Raw genomic sequence first — 21,052 nt, 5'->3', positions numbered from 1 at the left:
TAGACGTTGTTGGGCCTCCAAGTGCAGAGGTTTGTAGGACAGTAGCAAATTTCCCTCAAGTGGATGACCTAAGGTTTATCAATCCGTAGGAGGCGTAGGATGAAGATGGTCTCTCTCAAGCAACCCTGCAACCAAATAACAAAGAGTCTCTTGTGTCCCCAACACGCCCAATACAATGGTAAATTGTATAGGTGCACTAGTTCGGCGAAGAGATAGTGAAACAAGTGGTATATGGATAATAGATAATAGTTTTTGTAATCTGAAATAATAAAAACAGCAAGGTAGCAAGTGATAAAATTGAGCGTAAACGGTATTGCAATGTGTGGAAATAAGGCCTAGGGTTCATACTTTCGCTAGTGTAAGTTCCCTCAACAATACTATCATAATTGGATCATAAAACTATCCCTCAACATGCAACAAAGAGTCACTCCAAAGTCACTAATAGCGGAGAACGAACAAAGAGATTATGGTAGGGTACGAAACCACCTCAAAGTCATTCTTTCCAATCAATCCGTTGGGCTATTCCTATAAGTGTCACAAACAGCCCTAGAGTTCGTACTAGAATAACACCTTAAGATACAAATCAACCAAAACCCTAATGTCACCTAGATACTCCAATGTCACCTCAAGTATCCTTGGGCATGATTATATGATATGCATCACACAATCTCAATTCATCTATTCAACCAACACAAAGGACCTCAAAGAGTGCCCCAAAGACCTACCGGAGAATCACGACGAAAACGTGTGCCAACCCCTATGCATAGGTTCATGAACCCACAAGTTGGTCACCTTAACATACATCAAGTGGCACGCGGTATCCCATTGTCACCACAGATATCCACGGCAAGACATACATCAAGTGTTCTCAAATCTTTAAAGACTCAATCCGATAAGATTACTTCAAAGGGGAAACTCGATTCATTACAAGAGAGAAGAGGGGGGGAGAAACATCATAGGATCCAAATATAATAGCAAAGCTCGCGATACATCAAGATCGTATCATCTCAAGAACACGAGAGAGAGAGAGAGATCAAACACATAGCTACTGGTACATACCCTCAGCGCCAAGGGAGAACTACTCCCTCCTCGTCATGGAGAGCACCGGGATGATGAAGATGGCCACCGGAGAAGGATTGCCCCCTCCGGCAGGGTGCCGGAACGGGTCTAGTTTGGTTTTCGGTGGCTACGGAGGCTTCTGACGGTGGAACTCCCCATCTATGTTGCTCTCTGGAAGTTTTAGGTCACGTGGGTATATATGGGTGCAGGGAGGACGTCGGAGGAGCCACGGGGGTCCCATGAGACAGGGGGCTCGCCCTAGGGGGGCCCCACCCTCGTGAGCACCTCGTGTCTCCCCTGACGTGGGGTCCAAGTTCATTAGGTGTGTTTCCTTCCAAAAATAACTTCTCCAGTTGATTTCGTTCCGTTTTGACTCCGTCTGATATTCCTTTTCTTCGAAACACTGAAATAGGCATAAAACAGCAAATCTGGGTTGGGCCTCTGGTTAATAGGTTAGTCCCAAAAATAATATAAAAGTGGATAATAAAGCCCAATATTGCCCAAAACAGTAGATAATATAGCATGGAGCAATCAAAAATTATAGATACGTTGGAGACGTATCAATGGTCCACTACTTGGCATACCTGCTCTTGTTGTGCTCAAAGAGTTCATGAACCGTGCTTGCATCTCATTTCGGAACTGAACGGTGGTCCAACAAGGTGCAATAGGAATCTCATAAGGATTCTTTGAGCGGAAGGCTTCCCAATCCTTGGCTTTCCAATGGTGCAAGGGCATGACCACACGTTGCTTGGCAGCGGCAGACTTCTCACGGCGAGTGGGCTTGGTGGGAATCACCACTTCTTCATCAGACTCAGCCGGACGCGGGCATCTCCTAGCCCGCTTCTTGTTCTTGCGAGGAGCAAAGCGGGAACTAGAGCCACATGTACACAAGCATGAGGAGAACACAAGAAACCCAGCAAAGATGAGAGGATTGCACACACAAACAGAGGAAGGGATGGATTGCACAAACATAGAAAGCAGAACAGGGATATGTGGTGCAGATATCCCGGTTGAACCGGTTCTCCTACCGGTAGTACCGCTCCAGCGGTTGTACTGCCCGTAAAGGCGGTAGAACTGCTAAACAGTGGTACTACCAGTAAGAAATAGATCTAACCGCGAAATATGAATCACACTAGCCATATTCTAATCTCTAAGAAGTGCAATCTAAGCAGGAGGCAAAAATAGATCTCTTCCACCCAATAGTTTAAACAATAAATGTGGAATGTCAAGTAATGCCCTATAAGTAGGGAGCAAACCCTAGAACGAAGAACGAAGGACATGGGGCATTACCGGCATCCATGGGAAGAAATCGGGAAGGAGGAGGCCTCCTTGGAGAGGATCCACGGAGATCCCACGGATCCGAAGCGCGAGAAGCACTCCGGGGCAGAGGCAATGGCGACCGTCGGCTAGGGCACAAGATGGGAAGGGTTGGGGAAGAAGGGAAAAAGAAATCTCCTCCAGCCCCGACGGGTATATATAGGCCCAAAGTCGTGCGGCGGTTGTACTGCTCAAGGAAGCGGTTGTACCGCTGCCTGGTACGAGCCAGTGGTTGCAGGCGGTGTCGTGGTTCTAAGTCTGACAATAATGTAGGGGGGTAGGTATGGAGAGGCAAGATCTTAGCTATGGAGTAGTTGTAAGCACACGAGGTTTACGAGTTCAGGCCCTTCTCGGAGGAAGTAATAGCCTTACGTCTCGGAGCCCAGAGGCGGTCGACTGGATTATGTGTGTATGAATTACAGGGGTGCGAACCCTTTACACTGAGGAGGGGGGTGGCTTATATAGAGTTCGCCAGACCCCTCCGATCCTCAGTTATGCAGGGTTTTAAGTACATTAAGGTCGGGCGTTACTGGTAACGCCCCTAATAAAGTGCTATGATGACCATAAAAGCTACTTAATGACCGACCGTTAGCGTGCAGAGTGACTTTAATTCTCCTCGAGTGGTTGCTTCTTGGTCGAGTGATTGCTTCTTGGTCGAGTGTCTTCGAGTCTGTCGAGTGGAACACCTCCAAGTCGATTGAAAGGTGATTTCTTCTAGAGATGTCCTTGGGTAGGGCAGTTAGGACAGGTACATGACCCTACCCTAGGTACATAGCTTCATCATTAGCCCCCGAATGGATCGAGGTTTGAGTGGGGAAGGAGTTGAGAACTTCTCCGACTCATTTTTCATGCCATGAGCATATCTTGTTTCGGATCAATGAACCTGAGTGACGACAGCAACTTCCTTTTCAGTCGCCTTGATCCATTCTAGTTTTTTGTCGAGTGAGTTTCTTTACTTGAAAAGCTCCGAGTGACGGTGTGGAGGAGATCTTCCGTCTGACAAGTTGTTCTGCTGCCCGCGGATTTCGCGGGATTCGAATTTTGGGAAGCGCGCGGGACGGGGGAGGCCGCAATAATCGGATGGGATAGGGCGGAGCCGCCTCGATCTTTGCGCCACCTTTTTCGCCACGTATCGCGCGCGCGATTGTTACGGGATTTGACAGGATCGTCCGGGCCTACCAGTCAGCCACTCGGAAGTGACCTCATATAAGGCGTCGGACCGGGGTTTCTTGAACAGTGCGTTCTCATTTCCTCTTCTCTTTCTCCCGATCTCTCTGCCACTCTCGCTTCCACCTCATCGCCGGACCTCCGTTCGAGCTCGATCCGCCACCATGGGGAAGGATAAGACGGCGGCGCTGGAACGCGTGAAGAAGGTGACCACGAAGGCGAAGGGCAAGCGGACCAGCCGGGGCGGATCCTCGTCGAGGTCCGGCCTGCCGGCGGGCTGGATCCAGGGCGACTGGATCCGCTCGGCAATCACGCAGGACGACCTTGATGACCTGGTGGAGGGGGGATTGATCCCCCACAAGTCAGCCCGGCTCCCGGGGGACGAAACCGAGCCACAACCCAGAGAGGGTGAGTGTGTCCTCCTAGCAACCCACGTAGATCGCGGATTCTCACTGCCTCCCCACCCTTTCTTCCGGGGTTTTTTGAACTTCTTTGGGGCTTAGCTCCACCATTTCACTCCGAACACCATAGTCTATCTGGCCGCTTTCGTGTCCATGTGCGAAAACTTCTTGGGCTGTCGACCGCACTGGGGGCTTTTCAAACACATCTTCACTTGCCATTCCCAGTCGGTCAAAAAGGCCAAGTCGAGTGACGAGAGGACGCGGGTGATCCAGATGTGCGGTGGTCTGGGGATCTAGATGAGGAGCAAAAGTACTTTCCCAGCGATGATCCTTCCTGACTCGGTCCAGGGCTGGCAGTCGACTTGGTTTTACTGCAAGGATCAGCCAACCCCTGGCCAGTCGACTGGACTTCCTCCTTTTTCCTTGGCTCGAGTGGAGAAGCCTGCTCCCTTGAAGGTAGTTCCAAAAGAGAAGGCGCAGGTCAAAGAGCTGGTTAAATGGGTCGTCCAGCTTGTCCGCGACGGAGTGACCGGGATGGATCTACTGGAGGTCTTTCTCGGTCGATGCATCCAACCTCTTCAGGCGCGCGATCATCCGATGTGGATGTACTCTGGGCTCGAGGATACCACTCGGATCCACCCGGAGGAGGTTAGCGAGGATATCTTGGAGAACTGGTTGAGGGGAATCACTGGCAACAAAGACAACCCTCGGGGATCTAGGAGGGTGATTCCATTCGACAACTCGCGCCAGCCGGAGCAGGTATATTTCTGTTTTTATCAAGTATCTTTCTGATTCTCCACGTGATGTCCCGTTTGTGGTCGACTGAATGTCTTTTGATTGTCATCCTTTCAGGCCCTCATTGAAATGTACTCGATGCCCAACGGAGTGCAGGACCCTGGCGCTGAAGAAGAAGGGAGCGGGGGCGAGAGCGGCGAGGAGCATTCGGAAGCCGAGGAGGACGAGGAGAGCGATGAGTCGACCGATGAGGAAGAAGTCGACTCACCTCCTCGCAGGGAGAGGAGGTCCAAGCACACTCATGACCCGGCACGCGCTCCGGACTTGGTGGCTGCGCCGATCGGGCAATCCTCGAAGTGCCCCAGGACGTCTTCCCCGACGCCTACTGAGAAGCCTCCAAAGCACTCCAAGGTCGCGCCGCTTCCAGCGCCGAAAGTGTCGAAAGCCATCTCTTCCAAACCGCCCAAAGCTTTGCCTCGGATCAAAGTGACCGTTCCTACTATCTCCGGGTAACCATCTGACTTGTCCTTTATGTGGATTCGATTAACTATGTGTAACCGATTGAATGCGGGCCTTTGCAGTGCTGCTACGTTAGGGACCTCTTCATACCAGTACCAGGACGAGGAAATGGAGGATGCGGTAACCTCTAACCCAGGTATGAACTCTTGCGATTTCGATTCTTGATCCTTTCGAGCCAACGTCTAGGTGAGTAGACTTTCTGACTGTTCTTGTTCTCGAAAAATCTTCTTCTGCACAATCTCTCGTTGTTCGCGTTGAATTAGAGCACCCACTGGGTGTTGCTGTTGTTTTTGGTAGTTTCGCTCTTCCACTCGGTCTGGGCGAGTGGGATCAGAACCGGTGGGGGCACGCCAAGTGCACCCACTAGGTGTAGTCCCCGAGACCACGGTCGACTGCTGGCAGTCGACTATGGTCTGAGTTCTTTCTTGACGGCGCAATTGTTCTTTCTCTCTCTTTTTTTACTCCCTGCACTCGACTCCGGCGGGCCGGTCGAGTGGGATCAGAACCGGTGGGGGCACGCCAAGTGCACCCACTAGGTGTAGTCCCCGAGACAGCGGTCAACTGCTGGCAGTCGACTGGGGTCTGAACAGCTTGTTGTCCACTTCTTTAGGTTTTATTCACTCAAAAATGAACTGCCTTCGAACCTATCGATTGATCTGTCTCTTGCCTCCTGCAGAAGTCTTGTACTCTTATCTCCAAGTTTGCCGAACTCGAAGAGAAGCAGAGGCAACTCAACTTAGACTTGGAATTGGCTCAGCAAAATCTGAAAAAAGCTCAAGACGAGGCCGCTGGTATGGAAGGTAACTGATTGCCGATTGAACTTCAATATATATCTCTTTGATCTCTTTTTTGATTCGATTATTTCTTTTGCAGAGAAAATGAAGTTGGCTCTGGACAAGAAGGACTCGGACCTCGCCGCCGCGCAAAAGGCAGCCCAAGACAAAACCGTTCTCGCAGACAAGAAGCTTGCTTCAGTCCGAACGCTTGAAGGAGAGGTGACTAGACTAACATCTTGTCTTAATGAAGCTAACCGCGAAGTGACCAGCCTGAAGAAGGATAAGGTCGTCCTGAACGAAAATTTGGAGTCTGCGATCCGCAAGAGGAACGACACAGAAGCTTATCTGAGGACCCTCGCCAAGAAGCTTTATCTCGTGCTGGGAGGTATTTCTTTTAATCCAACTGTGTTGATGCTTGCCATCAGATTTTGCTCGGTTGATTGAACTGACTTTTGGCTGCAGAACTTTTTCAAGACTTTGACGAAGAAACTGGAAGGGTCGAGACAGGTCTGGACCCTATCGCTTCCCCGGTCTGCGACGAAACTGCGATGAACGTGCTCCGACTGGAGTCCCGTATCGCCAGCGCCACAAGCTACCTCGCACGCCTGAAGGAGGTTGTCTCTCGAATCGACTCGACGCTTTGGCCGGGGGTGGCGCTTCAGAATGATCTGGAATCTCTGATAACTCGACTGAACAAGATCCCTGACCGAGTGCAAGAATGGAAGAAATCCTCCGCCCGGTGTGGTGCTGATGTGGCGCTGTCCCTGGTGCGAGACCGTTGCAAGGAGGCTCGTGAAGACAAGCTAGCTGCGATCAAAGTCGCTAACACCAAAAAGCACGACTTCCAGTCCTTCATGGAGACTTTCATTGCTGCCGCTACTCGGATCGCTGATGGGATCGATCTGGACTCGTTCGTGGAGCCTGCCAGCCCTCCTCCGGCCGAGTGAACAATCTTATGAAACTTGGATACGCTTTAAATTTGCCTTGGAATGCCGAGTGGTTTCTGTAACCGTTAAACTCCTTCGGGCATGGTGCCCGAGTACCTTTGATTCGCTGCTTGGAACCTTTTAGTATTTATCTAAACGTGGTTTATCCTTGAATATCTTCATGAATTCTCTGTCGAGTGGAACTCGTTCTTCACTCGAGACAACTTTCGTATTTGTGGCGTAGCTCCGAAGGAGAAGGTAGCAGTCGACCTGCACCTCGTCGTCCTTGCGGATTGGGGTGTGTTTCGTACCTAGGCGAGTACTGGACTGCAGCTAAGCCTTCAAGTGGGAGGGTCGCTCTCCACTCGGTAGGATTTTTCAAACTTAGGCGAGTACTGGACTGCAGCTAAGCCCCCGAGTGGGAGGGTCGCTCTCCACTCGGTAGGATTTTTCAAACTTAGGCGAGTACTGGACTGCAGCTAAGCCCCCGAGTGGGAGGGTCGCTCTCCACTCGGTAGGATTTTCAAACTTAGGCGAGTATTGGACTGCAGCTAAGCCCCCGAGTGGGAGGGTCGCTCTCCACTCGGTAGGATTTTTCAAACTTAGGTGAGTACTGGACTGCAGCTAAGCCCCTGAGTGGGAGGGTCGCTCTCCACTCGGTAGGATTTTCAAACTTAGGCGAGTACTGGACTGTAGCTAAGCCCCCGAGTGGGAGGGTCACTCTCCACTCGGCAGGATTTTCAAATACTTAGGCGAGTACTGGACTGCAGCTAAGCCCCCGAGTGGGAGGGTCACTCTCCACTCGGTAGGATTTTCAAATACTTAGGCGAGTACTGGACTGCAGCTAAGCCCCCGAGTGGGAGGGTCGCTCACCACTCGGTAGGATTTTCAAACTTAGGCGAGTACTGTACTGCAGCTAAGCCCCCGAGTGGGAGGGTCGCTCTCCACTCGGTAGGATTTTCAAATACTTAGGCGAGTACTGGACTGCAGCTAAGCCCCCGAGTGGGAGGGTCGCTCTCCACTCGGTAGGATTTTCAAATACTTAGGCGAGTACTGGACTGCAGCTAAGCCCCCGAGTGGGAGGGTCACTCACCACTTGGTAGGATTTTCAAACTTAGGCGAGTACTGGACTGCAGCTAAGCCCCCGAGTGGGAGGGTCGCTCTCCACTCGGTAGGATTTTCAAATACTTAGGCGAGTACTGGACTGCAGCTAAGCCCCCGAGTGGGAGGGTCGCTCTCCACTCGGTAGGATTTTCAAATACTTAGGCGAGTACTGGACTGCAGCTAAGCCCCCCAGTGGGAGGGTCGCTCTCCACTCGGTAGGATTTTCAAATACTTAGGCGAGTACTGGACTGCAGCTAAGCCCCCGAGTGGGAGGCTGGCTCACCACTCGGTAGGATTTTCAAACACTTAGGCGAAACGGGTTCGCAGCTGTAACACCCCGGATATGACTTTCCTAATTTGTACTCCAACTCTTGTCGTCTCCGTCGTTAAGTTATTTTATTTTCTCGGGTTCGGGTCTTTGTCTCCATGTGTTGTTATCGTTGTCATGCATCTCATATCATGTCATCATGTGCATTGCATTTGCATACGTGTTCTTCTCATGCATTCGAGCATTTTCCCCGTTGTCCGTTTTGCATTCCGGCGCTTCGTTCTCCTCCGGTGGTCATTTCTACCTTTGTTTCGTGTGTGGGGATTAAACATTTCCGGACTGGACCGAGACTTGCCAAGCGGCCTTGGTTTACTACCGGTAGACCGCCTGTCAAGTTTCGTACCATTTGGACTTCGTTTGATGCTCCAACGGTTAACCGAGGGACCGAAAAGGCCTCGTGTGTGTTGCAGCCCAACACCCCTCCAATTTGGCCCAAAACCCACCAAAACCCTCTCCATCATCTAGAGCGTTCGATCACGATCGCGTGGCCGAAAACCGCACCTCATTTGGACTCTCCTAGCTCCTTTTATGCCTATTTAATGATCCCCCGAAAATCTCCTTCTTCTCCCCCCCGAAACCCTAAACTCCGCGCTCCGCCGACCGGACATGTCCGTTTCCGGCCGGACGAAGCCGCCGCCGCCGTCCGCACCAACCGGCGCTTGACACCTGTCCCGCGGGTCCCCAGTTCGCCGCCGGCCCGCCCGGGCCCAAGGCCGGCCCCCTCCTCCCGCGACCGGGCCCGAGCCGCCCCGCTCCCTCCCACCGCCGCCTTGCTCGGCTCCGGTCACCTCCGACCGCCGCACCACCAGCTCCGGCGAGCTCGAGCCGCCGCCCGCCGCACCGGATCCCGCGCCGCGCGCCGCTGCCAAGCCACGTCGTCGCCGTCGCCCATCTCCGCCGCCTCACCCTCGCTTTCCCCGGCCTGGATCCGGCCACCACGGCCCCTCCGGCGACCTCGCGCGGCTCCTCTGCGAGATCCGCCGCCGCATCGGTTCGGGCGTGCGCCAGCTACAGTAAACCCTAGATCCGCGGGTGGTGAATTTCTTCGAAGTCCACAAATTCTAGATCCATATGCTCCTGTTCATGGCATCGTAACTCCTCATCCGTAGCTCTGTTTTGCGCATATAGCATATCAAAATGTTCGTCTCAGAGAGCACATCATTTCATTCCAGTGCATCATTTTCATTTGAGTTCATCTTGATGCCCAAAATTCTGTTAGAAGAGGGCTACTTGAGATAATTGTCAGATCTGCTGCTCCATTTAGATATTTGTCATTTTGCCATGATTATTGTGTGCATGATATGCCCATGAGCTCTACATATGTTTTGTTAAGGGTTTTGCCATCTTTCCAGAGGTGCAAACCATGTAATTTTGTGATGTTTGTGGTGACTAGCACAAGCTGGCAAAGTGAGGCACTTGGTTATGCTGATTTCAGGGACTTAGCATTTCCACCAAGTCCTTGAGCTGTTTAGCTCATTTGGCCATATGTTCATGTTGTTTCCTAGTGATCCGTGCCTCTTTTGAGGATGATCAGTAAGGATGTTTTGTTAATCCTGTAGTGCTCTATCCATCCATGTCTTTGTTTGCAATTATGGAGCACCCTGGCTTGAGTCAATCGAGCTCTACTTTTGCTACTTCGTGAATCTGGGCAGATTGTCTACTTGTTAGCGATTTTGCCGAGGATGTTGTAGTTGATCCGTGCATGATATGTTATTGTTCTTGCCATGTCTAGCTTGCATTTTGTGTTTTCTTGATGGATGTATGCTTAGTTGGTCACGACTTGCTCCGTAGTGAATGCATCGAGCTCGTAAACATGCCTACTTGATATCTGTTTTCAGCATGCTCCAGTTTTCACCAAGTCTGAGAACTGATTATGTTTTTGCCATGTTCACATGCTTGCAATTGTATTTTCTGATCCCTTTTGGCTCAAGGTCACTAAGGGACTTTTGTTAAGATCTTTGAGTAGCTCCATGCCATGCTTTACTTTGCCATGTTCAGGTCCTTTAGCACATAGTTTTGTTGCTCCGAAGAGTGCTACCTGATCTGAAATTCCAGACAAGTGTTAATTTCACTAAGTCTGAGATCTGTTTGCCATATGCATTTTTGCCATGCTTGTTTGATCCTGTTAATGGATGATTTGGCCGTAGCTCAGTGCTAGACTTTTGTTAAGCATCATGAATGCATCCCTGCCATGTATTTTGTTGTCATGTTTGGGTGCTGTAGCTTGTTCATCTCTTTGCATTTAGATGACTACTTGCTGTAAATCGCAGACCGGTGTCATATTTGTTGAGTTTGCTTTCGAGGATCCAGTCAACTCTGACAACTTTGCAGGCAAGATGATCATACCCTCGAAATCACTACTATCTTTGCTATGCTAGATTGCTCGCTCTTTTGCTATGCCAATGCTACGATGCCTACCACTTTCTTTCAAGCCTCCCAAATTGCCATGTCAAAACTCTAACCCACCATGTCCTAGCAAACCGTTGATTGGCTATGTTACCGCTTTGCTCAGCCCCTCTTATAGCGTTGCTAGTTGCAGGTGAAGATTGGAGACCGTTCCTTGTTGGAACCCTATTTACTTGTTGGGATATCATTATATTGCCATGTAATCTTAATTCATCTATACACTTGGTAAAGGATGGAATGCTCGGCCTCTCGCCTAGTGTTTTGTTCCACTCTTGCCGCCCTAGTTTCCGTCATATCGGTGTTATGTTCTCGGATTTTGCATTCCTTACGCGGTTGGGTTATAATGGGAACCCCTTGATAGTTCGCCTTGATTAAAGCTTTTCCAGCAATGCCCAACCTTGGTTTTACCATTTGCCACCTAGCCTCTTTTTCCCTTGGGTTCCCGGAGCCCGAGGGTCATCTTATTTAAACCCCCCCGGACCAGTGCTCCTCTGAGTGTTGGTCCGACTGAGCTTCCTGCGGGGCCACCTCGGGGAAACTTGAGGGTTGGTTTTACTCGTAGCTAGTCTCATTTGAGTGTGCCCTGAGAACGAGATATGTGCAGCTCCTATCGGGATTTGTCGGCACATTCGGGCGGTGTTGCTGGTCTTGTTTTAACCTGTCGAAGTGTCTTGAAGAACCGAGATACCGAGTCTGATCGAAACGTCTCGGGAGGAGGTCTATTCCTTCGTTGACCGTGAGAGCTTGTCATGGGCTAAGTTGGGACTCCCCTGCAGGGATTTGAACTTCCGAAAGCCGTGCCCGCGGTTATGGGCAGGTGGGAATTTGTTAATGTCCGGTTGTAGATAACTTGAACCTTAATTTAATTAAAATGAATCAACTGAGTGTGTTACCGTGATGGTCTCTTCTCGGCGGAGTCCAGGAAGTGGACACGGTGTTGGAGTAATGTTTGCCGCAGGATTTGCTCTCTAGTTTCTCGCTCGCGCTTTGCCTCCTCTTCTCGCTCTCTTTTGCGAACAGGATAGCCACCATATCTGCTAGTCGCTTGCTGCAGCTCCACATATTTACCTTGCCTTACCTATAAGCTTAAATAGTCTTGATCGCGAGGGTGTGAGATTGCTGAGTCCCTGTGGCTCACAGATTACTATTACACCAGATGCAGGGCCTGATGATTCCGCTCCAGGTGACGCGTTTGAGCTCAAGTGGGAGTTCGACGAGGACTCTCAACGATACTATGTTTCCTTTCCTGATGATCAGTAGTGGTGCCCAGTTGGGGGTGATCGGGACCGTGTCGCTTGTTGGGTTATCTTTCATTTTGGCGCCGTAGTCAGGCCATGAGTGTTTGGATGATGTAATGTTATTTATGTACTTGATTGACGTGGCGAGTGTAAGCCAACTATGTTATCTCCCCTTTTATTATCTATATATTACATGGCATGTTGTAAAGATTGCCTAACTTACGACATATGCCTTCAATGCGATTACGTCTCTAAGTCATGCCTCGACACGTGGGAGCTATAGTCGCATCGAGGGTGTTACAAGTTGGTAATCAGAGCCTTCCCCGACCATAGGAGCCCCATTGCTTGATCGTTTTTAGCAGCCGAGTTGTGCCTAGAAAAATGTTTTGAGTCATTTAGGAATTATATATCGGAGAGTTTAGGAATTCTTTTTACTTCCCAGTCTCCTCATCGCTCTGGTAAGGCATCCTAACGTAGAGTTTTGACTCTTCTCTTCTCAAATTTCACTAAAATTTTTTTAGGATCACGCAGGTATCTTGGAATCGTTCCGATGGTTTTATAATGAGAACATTGTCTTGGTGCCTCCTGTCAGGGGTTTTGTGGAAGTGTCTGAAAGTGCAACTATCCCTAGGTGGTTTTGGTAATTCATAACAACATATAGCTCATTGAGCTAATGCTATTCCAAGATGATTATTTCAGGAAAGCTCAATGATTGGCATGGCATGGATGTGAAAGTGGAACCCTCAAAATGCTAAGGACAAAGGATTGGCTCAAGCTCAAAAGCTCAAGACTCTTCATTTTACATTTTAGTGATCCAAGATCACATTGAGTCTTTAGGAAAAGCCAATACTATCAAGGAGGGATGAGGTGTTGCTTAATGAGCCTCTTGCTTCATGTGCTTAGTGATATGCTCCAAAACCCTCAACTACTTACCCATATCCACATATGACCAAAACCCTAAGCCAAACTCGGTCCTACCGATTCTTCCTATCCGGCGCCACCGAGTTTCATTTGTCATAAGCCACTGCCAAACCCTAGCAAATCGGTTCTACCGATAGGGATCTCGGTCTCACCGAGATGGGGTTGCAAACTCTCTGTTTCCCTTTCATAACTTTTCGGTCTCACCGAAAGAGCGAATCGGTCCCACCGAGATTGCAATGTAAATTTAGTGTTTCCTTTTTGTAACTCTTCGGTCTCACCGAAAGAGCAAATCGGTCCCACCGAGTTTGCCTGACCAACTCTCTGGTTAGCCAATTACCAAATTCGGTCCCACCGAGTTTGTGTAATCGGTCTCACCGAGATTACGTTATGCCCAAACCCTAACCATATCGGTCCTACCGAGTTGCATGTCAGTCCCACCAAAAATCCCTAACGGTCACTAGGTTTACCTTTCCGGTCCAACCGAGTTTGTTGATTCGGTCCCACCGAGATTGGAAAACTGTGTGTAACGGTTGGATTTTGTGTGGAGGCTATATATACCCCTCCACCTCCTCTTCATTCATGGAGAGAGCAATCAGAACACATACACAATTCCAACTCATATGTTCTGAGAGAGAACCACCTACTCATGTGTTGAGACCAAGATATTCCATTCCTATCATATGAATCTTGATCTCTAGCCTTCCCAAGTTGCTTTCCACTCAAATCTTCTTTCCACCAAATCCAAAATCCTACGAGAGAGAGTTGAGTGTTGGGGAGACTATCATTTGAAGCACAAGAGCAAGGAGTTCATTACCTACACAACATTTGTTACTTCTTGGAGAGTGGTGTCTCCTAGATTAGCTAGGTGTCACTTGGGAGCCTCTGACAAGATTGTGGAGTTGAACCAAGGAGTTTGTAAGGCAAGGAGATCGCCTACTTCGTGAAGATCTACCGCTAGTGAGGCAAGTCCTGTGTGGGCGATGGCCATGGTGGGATAGACAAGGTTGCTTCTTCGTGGACCCTTTGTGGGTGGTTGCTTCTTCGTGGACCCTTCGTGGGTGGAGCCCTTTGTGGACTCGTGCAACCATTACCCTTTGTGGGTGGAGCCCTGTGTGGACTCGCGCAACCGTTACCCTTTGTGGGTTGAAGTCTCCATCAACGTGGATGTAGGATAGCACCACCTATCCGAACCACGGGAAAAACATCCGTGTCTCCAATTGCGTTTGAATTCTCCAAACCCTTCCCCTTACATTCTTGCAAGTTGCATGCTTTACATTCCGCTGCCAATATACTCTTTGCATGCTTGCTTGAATTGTGTGATGATTGCTTGACTTGTCCTACAATAGCTAAAATCTGCCAAGAACTAAATTTGGGAAAAGGTTAAGTTTTTATTTGGTCAAGTAGTCTAATCACCCCCCCTCTAGACATACTTTCGATCCTACAAGTGGTATCAGAGCTTTGGTCTCCATTTGCTTTGATCTCCATAGCTTTTGGTGGTCATAGCCTTGGTTTCACAACCTAGGAGAGTATGGCGTCTAGCGAGGGAAATTATCACCTTAGAGGTCCTTACTTTGATGGTACTAATTTTGCTAGTTGGAAGCATAAAATGAAAATGCATATTCTTGGACATAACCCCGCCGTTTGGGCTATTGTGTGTGTTGGTTTGCAAGGTGACTTCTTTGATGGGAAAGAACCAAACCGTGAAGCTACCGCGGATGAGTTGAAGATGTTGCAATACAATGCTCAAGCTTGTGATATTCTCTTCAACGGATTGTGCCCCGAAGAATTCAACAAAATCAGCCGTCTTGAGAATGCAAAGGAAATTTGGGACACTTTGATTGATATGCACGAAGGTACCGACTCCGTCAAGGAATCCAAGTTGGATGTGCTTCAAAGTCAACTTGACAAGTTCAAGATGAAGGATGGTGAAGGTGTCGCTGAAATGTACTCTAGGCTTGCTCTCATCACAAATGAGATTGCCGGCTTAGGAAGTGAAGAGATGACCGATAGATTCATCATCAAGAAGATCCTAAGAGCCTTGGATGGAAAATATGATACCGTGTGCACATTGATCCAAATTATGCCCAATTACAAAGATCTCAAGCCAACGGAGGTGATTGGAAGAATTGTTGCTCACGAGATGTCACTTAAGGATAAAGAGGAACTTCACAACAAGTCAAGTGGTGCCTATAAAGCCTCATGTGAAGCCCCCACATCATCAAGTGAGAAACAAGACTTCAATGAAGAATTGAGCTTAATGGTGAAGAACTTCAACAAGTTCTACAAGAGTAGAAGCAAAGATAGAAGCTTCAAGTCAAGGTCCTACAATGACAAAAGATCTTCTAGTCGAGAGCGAAACTGCTACAGTTGTGGAAGACCCGGACACTATTCCAATGAGTGTACGGCTCCCTACAAGAGAAGAGAAGATCCTCCAAAAAGAAGAAGCAAAGAATCACCACCAAGAGAGAGAAGGAGTAGAGATGATCGTTATGAACGAAGATACTCACAGAGAAGCAAGGATTCGGAAAGGAAGGAAAAATCATCAAGGAGCTACACAAGACGAAGACATCAAGCTCATGTTGGTGAATGGATATCCGGCTCCGACTCCGACAACCACTCCGAGAGAAGTTATCACTCCGACTCCGAAGATACTCAAGATGAAGGTGTTGCCGGTCTAGCACTTGTGTCAACCAACTCCTACGACATATTTGACTCACTAAATGAAGGAGTTGGAAGATGCTTCATGGCCAAAGGTCCTAAGGTAACACATCCCGAGTATGTTGATTTCAATAGTGATGAAGATGACTTGTTAGGTGATGATTTGCTTGTTGACAACTCTAGTGATGAATACTATGATGAAAGACCAATTAATCATGCTAATCAAGATAAAATGAATGACAATGATAAGGAGAAGATTGAGGCTCTAACTAAAGAATTAAACACTCTTAAGTTAGCTCATGAAACTATCTTCGAAGATCATCGAGAACTTTTAAGAGCTCATGAGAAATTACGCTTTGAAAAGCTCAATATTGAGCAAGAGCATGAGTTCTTAAAAGCAATCAATGATGATCTCCGCAAGAAAAGTTCTTCTCACATTGCCAAGCGTTTACTCTTATCCACTTACATGCCTCAAGTCAAGTCTAGTAACAAGAATAAGAAAGATTCTTCCTCTAGCAGTAACAATGATCATGCTAAATCCAATATTGTTGCTTCTAGTAGTTCTCTTGATTCCACTAATGATTCTCTTAGCCAAGTTACACTTGAGCAAGAAAATAGTTTATTGAAGGGAATTATAGAGAAAGGAGTGTACAAAAGCCTTGCCGGGAGTAAGCAATTCGAGGAAATTGTGCGCAAGCAAGGAATGCACCGGAAGAATCAAGGTGTTGGTTTTGAACGAAAGTTCAATGCCAATGGAGTTGAGTGGGAAGAAGATCAATACCCCAAGACAAAGTTTGTTCCTCAACAAGAGAAGTATGATACTTCTTTCAAGGGGACACAAGCTCAAGATGATATTCCACCACAAGACTACAAGCAAAAAGGCAAGGACAAGCTTCAAGAGGAAATTGATGCATTTGAAGAAGCTCCTAAGACCTTAGTCAAGTGGATTCCCAAGACTACTTCAAGTTCCACTTCATCAAGTACGACTACAACTCCAAGGATTCCCATCAAGATGGTATGGATCCAAAAGAAGAAGAACTAGAGAGTTCTTGAGGGTGACTCCGCCAACATACTTCACTCTTATTATTTTGGCAAGAACAAGTGCAATCAACTTCCACATCTTGCACTAGTTCAAGGAGTCACAAACCCTCTTGTTGGTAAGACAAGGGACAAGGTAACCTAAAAGTTTTCATGGACATCATCTTGTGTGTGCATCACTCTATGTCTATGGATATCCTTGTTTGTTCCTTGTGGGACTAACCCATGTAGGTATTGAAAGTGCAATTCACTCAAATGGATAGCTCCAAGTGATCTACATCAACATTGAGCGTCCACATCTTCAACATCTACATGAAGTCATCATCGACAAAACCCAAGGTTAGTTCATCCCTCTTAGGGGGGATATCACATCTAGGGGGAGCTTTACTCTAAGACTTGAGCTAAAGCAACTCTAAAGATGTGAACACAACAATGCTTTATGTAAAAGTGGTAACCCCACTTGAGCTTAAACGATGAGTATGACCTATGATCAAGTGTTCTCACTTGACTCCTAAGTCAATATACTCATATATAGATGACCTAGTCATCGCAAAATGCTTGATAGATGCTAGAATTGGTTGTGCATGCCTTGTCACATATTTCATTTGCCATCTTATTGTGTGAGCATGCTGGTTGCATATTTTACTCATTCGAGGACATCCACTTGTTGTTTTGATTGTTCGGTTTTATTTCTTTTTGCCAAGTGGATGGACAAGAATGCCTAAGAACCTCCTCTAGCTATCTATGCTTTTCTCATCTCAAACTCTTTTCATGCTACATCACAAAATTTGATCAAGTCAGATTCGAACCACTCTGTGTGAGGAGCGCTCGGAGTCCCCGATTCGTCATAGACTTAAACTTCCAAAACCTCTTTATGATTCTCGGTCTGACCGATACCCCACTTTCGGTCCTACCGAGATCATTAAGTTGATCTAGGTTTTCGATCTCGGTGCAACCGATTTGAACTTTTCGGTCACACCGAGTTTCAGTAACTGCTTACAGTTATGAATCTCGGTGCCACCGAGTTGTTCCACTCGGTCACACCGACAGGGTCGGGCTATATATAGTCACGGGCAAAATTTGGAAATTTCTCCGAACCCCTTCGCCCGCGCGATAGCCTGCTCTGCCAACGTGGTCTCCGGATTGTCTTCTCGCCGCCAGCCACCTCCAGTCGCTGGTCTCCGTCGTCGTCAACGGGAATTCTGCCCCGCCGTTGCCGCCGTAGCGAGTCTCCGCCGAACTAGGGTATGGACTCGATCTTTGTGCTATTCTCCAATCCGATTCTTAGCACATTGTGATCATCATGATTCTTGCCACCATTGAAACACTCCTATCCAGTCAATACGCTCGTAGATTAGGTTTGATTCGAAAATTTTAGGGTTAGGTTTCCGCCGAAACCATCTCGGACCCACCGAGTTGAAAAACTCGGTCCCACCGATTTGGCTTATGCCATTGCACAAGTGAGACTCGGTCTGACCGAGAATTACTTATCGGTGTGACCGATTTTGGAACTTTGTGAAACCCTAGCAGTCTCGGTGCCACCGAACTGTGACTCGGTCTGACCGAGTTCACTAGTTTAGGTGCCAAAACTGCTTCGGTATCACCGAGTTTAAAAATCGGTAGATCCGAGATGATTTCAGTGGGAAACTAAAACTAAGTTTTTGGATCATTCTTTTGCAAAAATCTTTGCATTTTGTGATGCTCATCTATTCTACCTCATCTATAATCTGTTCACAGGGTCAGCAGTCAGCTTGTTCATCATGTCAGACCAGAGTGACAGCCAGAACATGTCAGAAGAGCAGGTGCAGATGAGTGAGGGCACTAGTCCCTCAAGTTCTTCCGATGATGGCAGCAGGAGTACTCCTAGCAATTTGCCAAAAGCTGCCACCAGACAGAGGAAGAAGAGAACTTCTGATTCTGAAGATGAAGATTATGTGGCAGAGGAAGAGGCCACATCAAAGAGAGTTGAGCCAGCTCAAGGCACAAAGCCAGGTTTGAAAATCAAAAGGCCAGCAGGCAGGCAGCCCATGTCAAAGGCAAGAGCTTCAACTGAAAAGCCTGCACCCAAAGAGCCAGTTGCTGCTGAAGACAACAAGAGGAAGGAAAGGGTCAAGAAGACCGTGGCCAGAGTGCTTGGAAAGGCTTCCATCATGGAAGAGGAAGAGGAAGAAGAGGTAGCTGCACCAGCACCTAAGGCACCCAAGCTGATGGGTGATGCTATCAAATCAGGGGTTGCTGCATCTAAGCCCAAAGAAGCACCCAAAGCTGCCTCCAAGACAAAACCAAAGAGGAATACAAGGAACATACCTGCAGCTGAGAAGAACAAGGCCCCAGTGCCTGAGACTGTTGCTGAAGAAGAGGATGAAGAGCAAGTTCTTAGAAAGCTCAAGCCCAAGATCCCAGACCACAACGATGCTCATCCTGTGGCTGAGGATATGAAGCTCAGGAGAGACTCAGGGCTGAGGAAGTGGAGAGAAGCAGACCCGTATGCTTCAAGGAGGAGGACTGCTGTGGACTACAGATTTCACACCAAGGAGCAGCAAGATTTCTATGAGACAGTGCTGCTTGATAAGAAGCCAATAGTCTGTGATATGAGATGGGTTGACTGGCAATACATCAAGGACAATGAGGAACACTACCCTGGAGTGTATGACAGCTTTAGTGCTTGTGGAGTTGCAGACTTTGTTGGGCAGAAGCTCACAAAGTGGAACGAGGAGCTCATTATGCAACTCTACTCCACGGCACATTTTTATCCAGATGGAAGGATCACTTGGATGTCTGAAGGTACGAGGTACTAATCTACTGTTGAGGAATGGGCAAAGTTGATCAATGCCCCAGAGGAGCAAGCAGATGACTTGGACATTTATGCCAAGAAAAAGATGGATCATAACTCAATGTCCAACATGTACAAGGAAATTCCCAATGAAGCTCTTGACACCTTCAAATTTGGGTCTGTGCATTACCTTCTGTCAGGGCTGCCAACTAAGTTGGATATTGAGGCACACTCTCTTGCCCAAGTCTGGAGATCACAAGATGATCAGAGGCCATGCAATCAACTTGCTTCATGTCTTTGATGTGCCACAAAAGTTCAAGGTCATGAGCCTCATAGTAGAAACTATCAAGAGGACTGCAGCAGATCAGAAGAGGAGCTGTGGATATGCCCCTCAGATTCAGGAGCTCATCAACTCTAAGATGGGCACGGGCATATATTTATTGGACAAGGAACACCTGCCCATCCGTCCAGATTTTGAGGACAATCAAGTTGTCATGACTGAGAATGAGCCATCGTCTTCCCAAGCACAAGCAAAGAAGGAGAAGGCAAGGAAGGAGAAAGCTGCCAAGATGCCAACTCAAGAGGAGGCATCTGAGTACTTCTTGAAAACCAAACAAGAGCAGCTTGGTTACCTGATTGCATCCACCCTGCAGATTGAGAAAGGACTAGCCACCCTAACTCAGAACCAGGCAAGCCTAGAGAGAATCATGGAACAAAAGTTCTATGACTTGGATGTCAAGGTAACAGAGATTCAGACTGCAGTGGAGCAGCTCCAAGATGACATGCAGGAGAGGAGAGGCAGGACTACAACTGATGCCTTTGCCAGAGTGCCAAGAGGTCCGAGGTCGTCTGCAGTGCCAGTTCCTGACACAAGAGCAACTGCCTCAGCTCCAGCCACAGCCTCAGTTCCACCAGCTCCAGCATCTACTTCAGCTCCAACTCTAGCGTCTACTTCAGCGTCTACAGAAGCCTTCGTCCTTGGAGTGATCCGGACTCCACCACCACCTGAAGGTCAAGCCTGAGCGTCGATCTAGTACTATGCATTTTCTAGGAACTTTTTGGTAACTTGTTGCCAAAGGGGGAGAAAAATGTATAGATCATAGGCTTCGAGAGAGAGAGTGTTGCCTTTTTCTCTCTTGCTTTATTTGGTGGTTTTTCGAACTTTGTTTGCTTTTGAGTGCTTGAGATACTACGTCATTATTTGTGAGACATTGATGATCATGTGTTTGATCATAAGCTACACTTAATGCTTGATGAATGCTATTATCTTATCTGTCTTATGTGATCATTCACTATTCTTGGTGATGAGTGCATGTATTTCATTCTTATCATTTTAAGCGCTCCACCAAGATGTATGTGACATGGAAGAGTAACCCATGACTCTAACTCTTTGTGCATTTGCAGTCCAAAGCAAATTTTAAATATGCACAAATTTAGGGGGAGCTCTTACTTGTCACATACTTCTCAAAGCGACGATATATTTCATGCTTATTATCATTTGTCAAAGCTTTGATCTATATGTTGTCATCAATTACCAAAAAGGGGGAGATTGAAAGTGCAACTATCCCTAGGTGGTTTTGGTAATTCATAACAACATATAGCTCATTGAGCTAATGCTATTCCAAGATGATTATTTCAGGAAAGCTCAATGATTGGCATGGCATGGATGTGAAAGTGGAACCCTCA

The sequence above is a fragment of the Triticum urartu genome, chromosome 2A (assembly GCF_056163025.1).
Source record: "Triticum urartu cultivar PI428250 chromosome 2A, HENAU_Tu73, whole genome shotgun sequence".
Taxonomy (NCBI): Eukaryota; Viridiplantae; Streptophyta; class Magnoliopsida; order Poales; family Poaceae; genus Triticum; species Triticum urartu.
The sequence above is the reverse complement of the archived record's forward strand: the minus strand, read 5'-3'. Positions refer to the sequence as shown.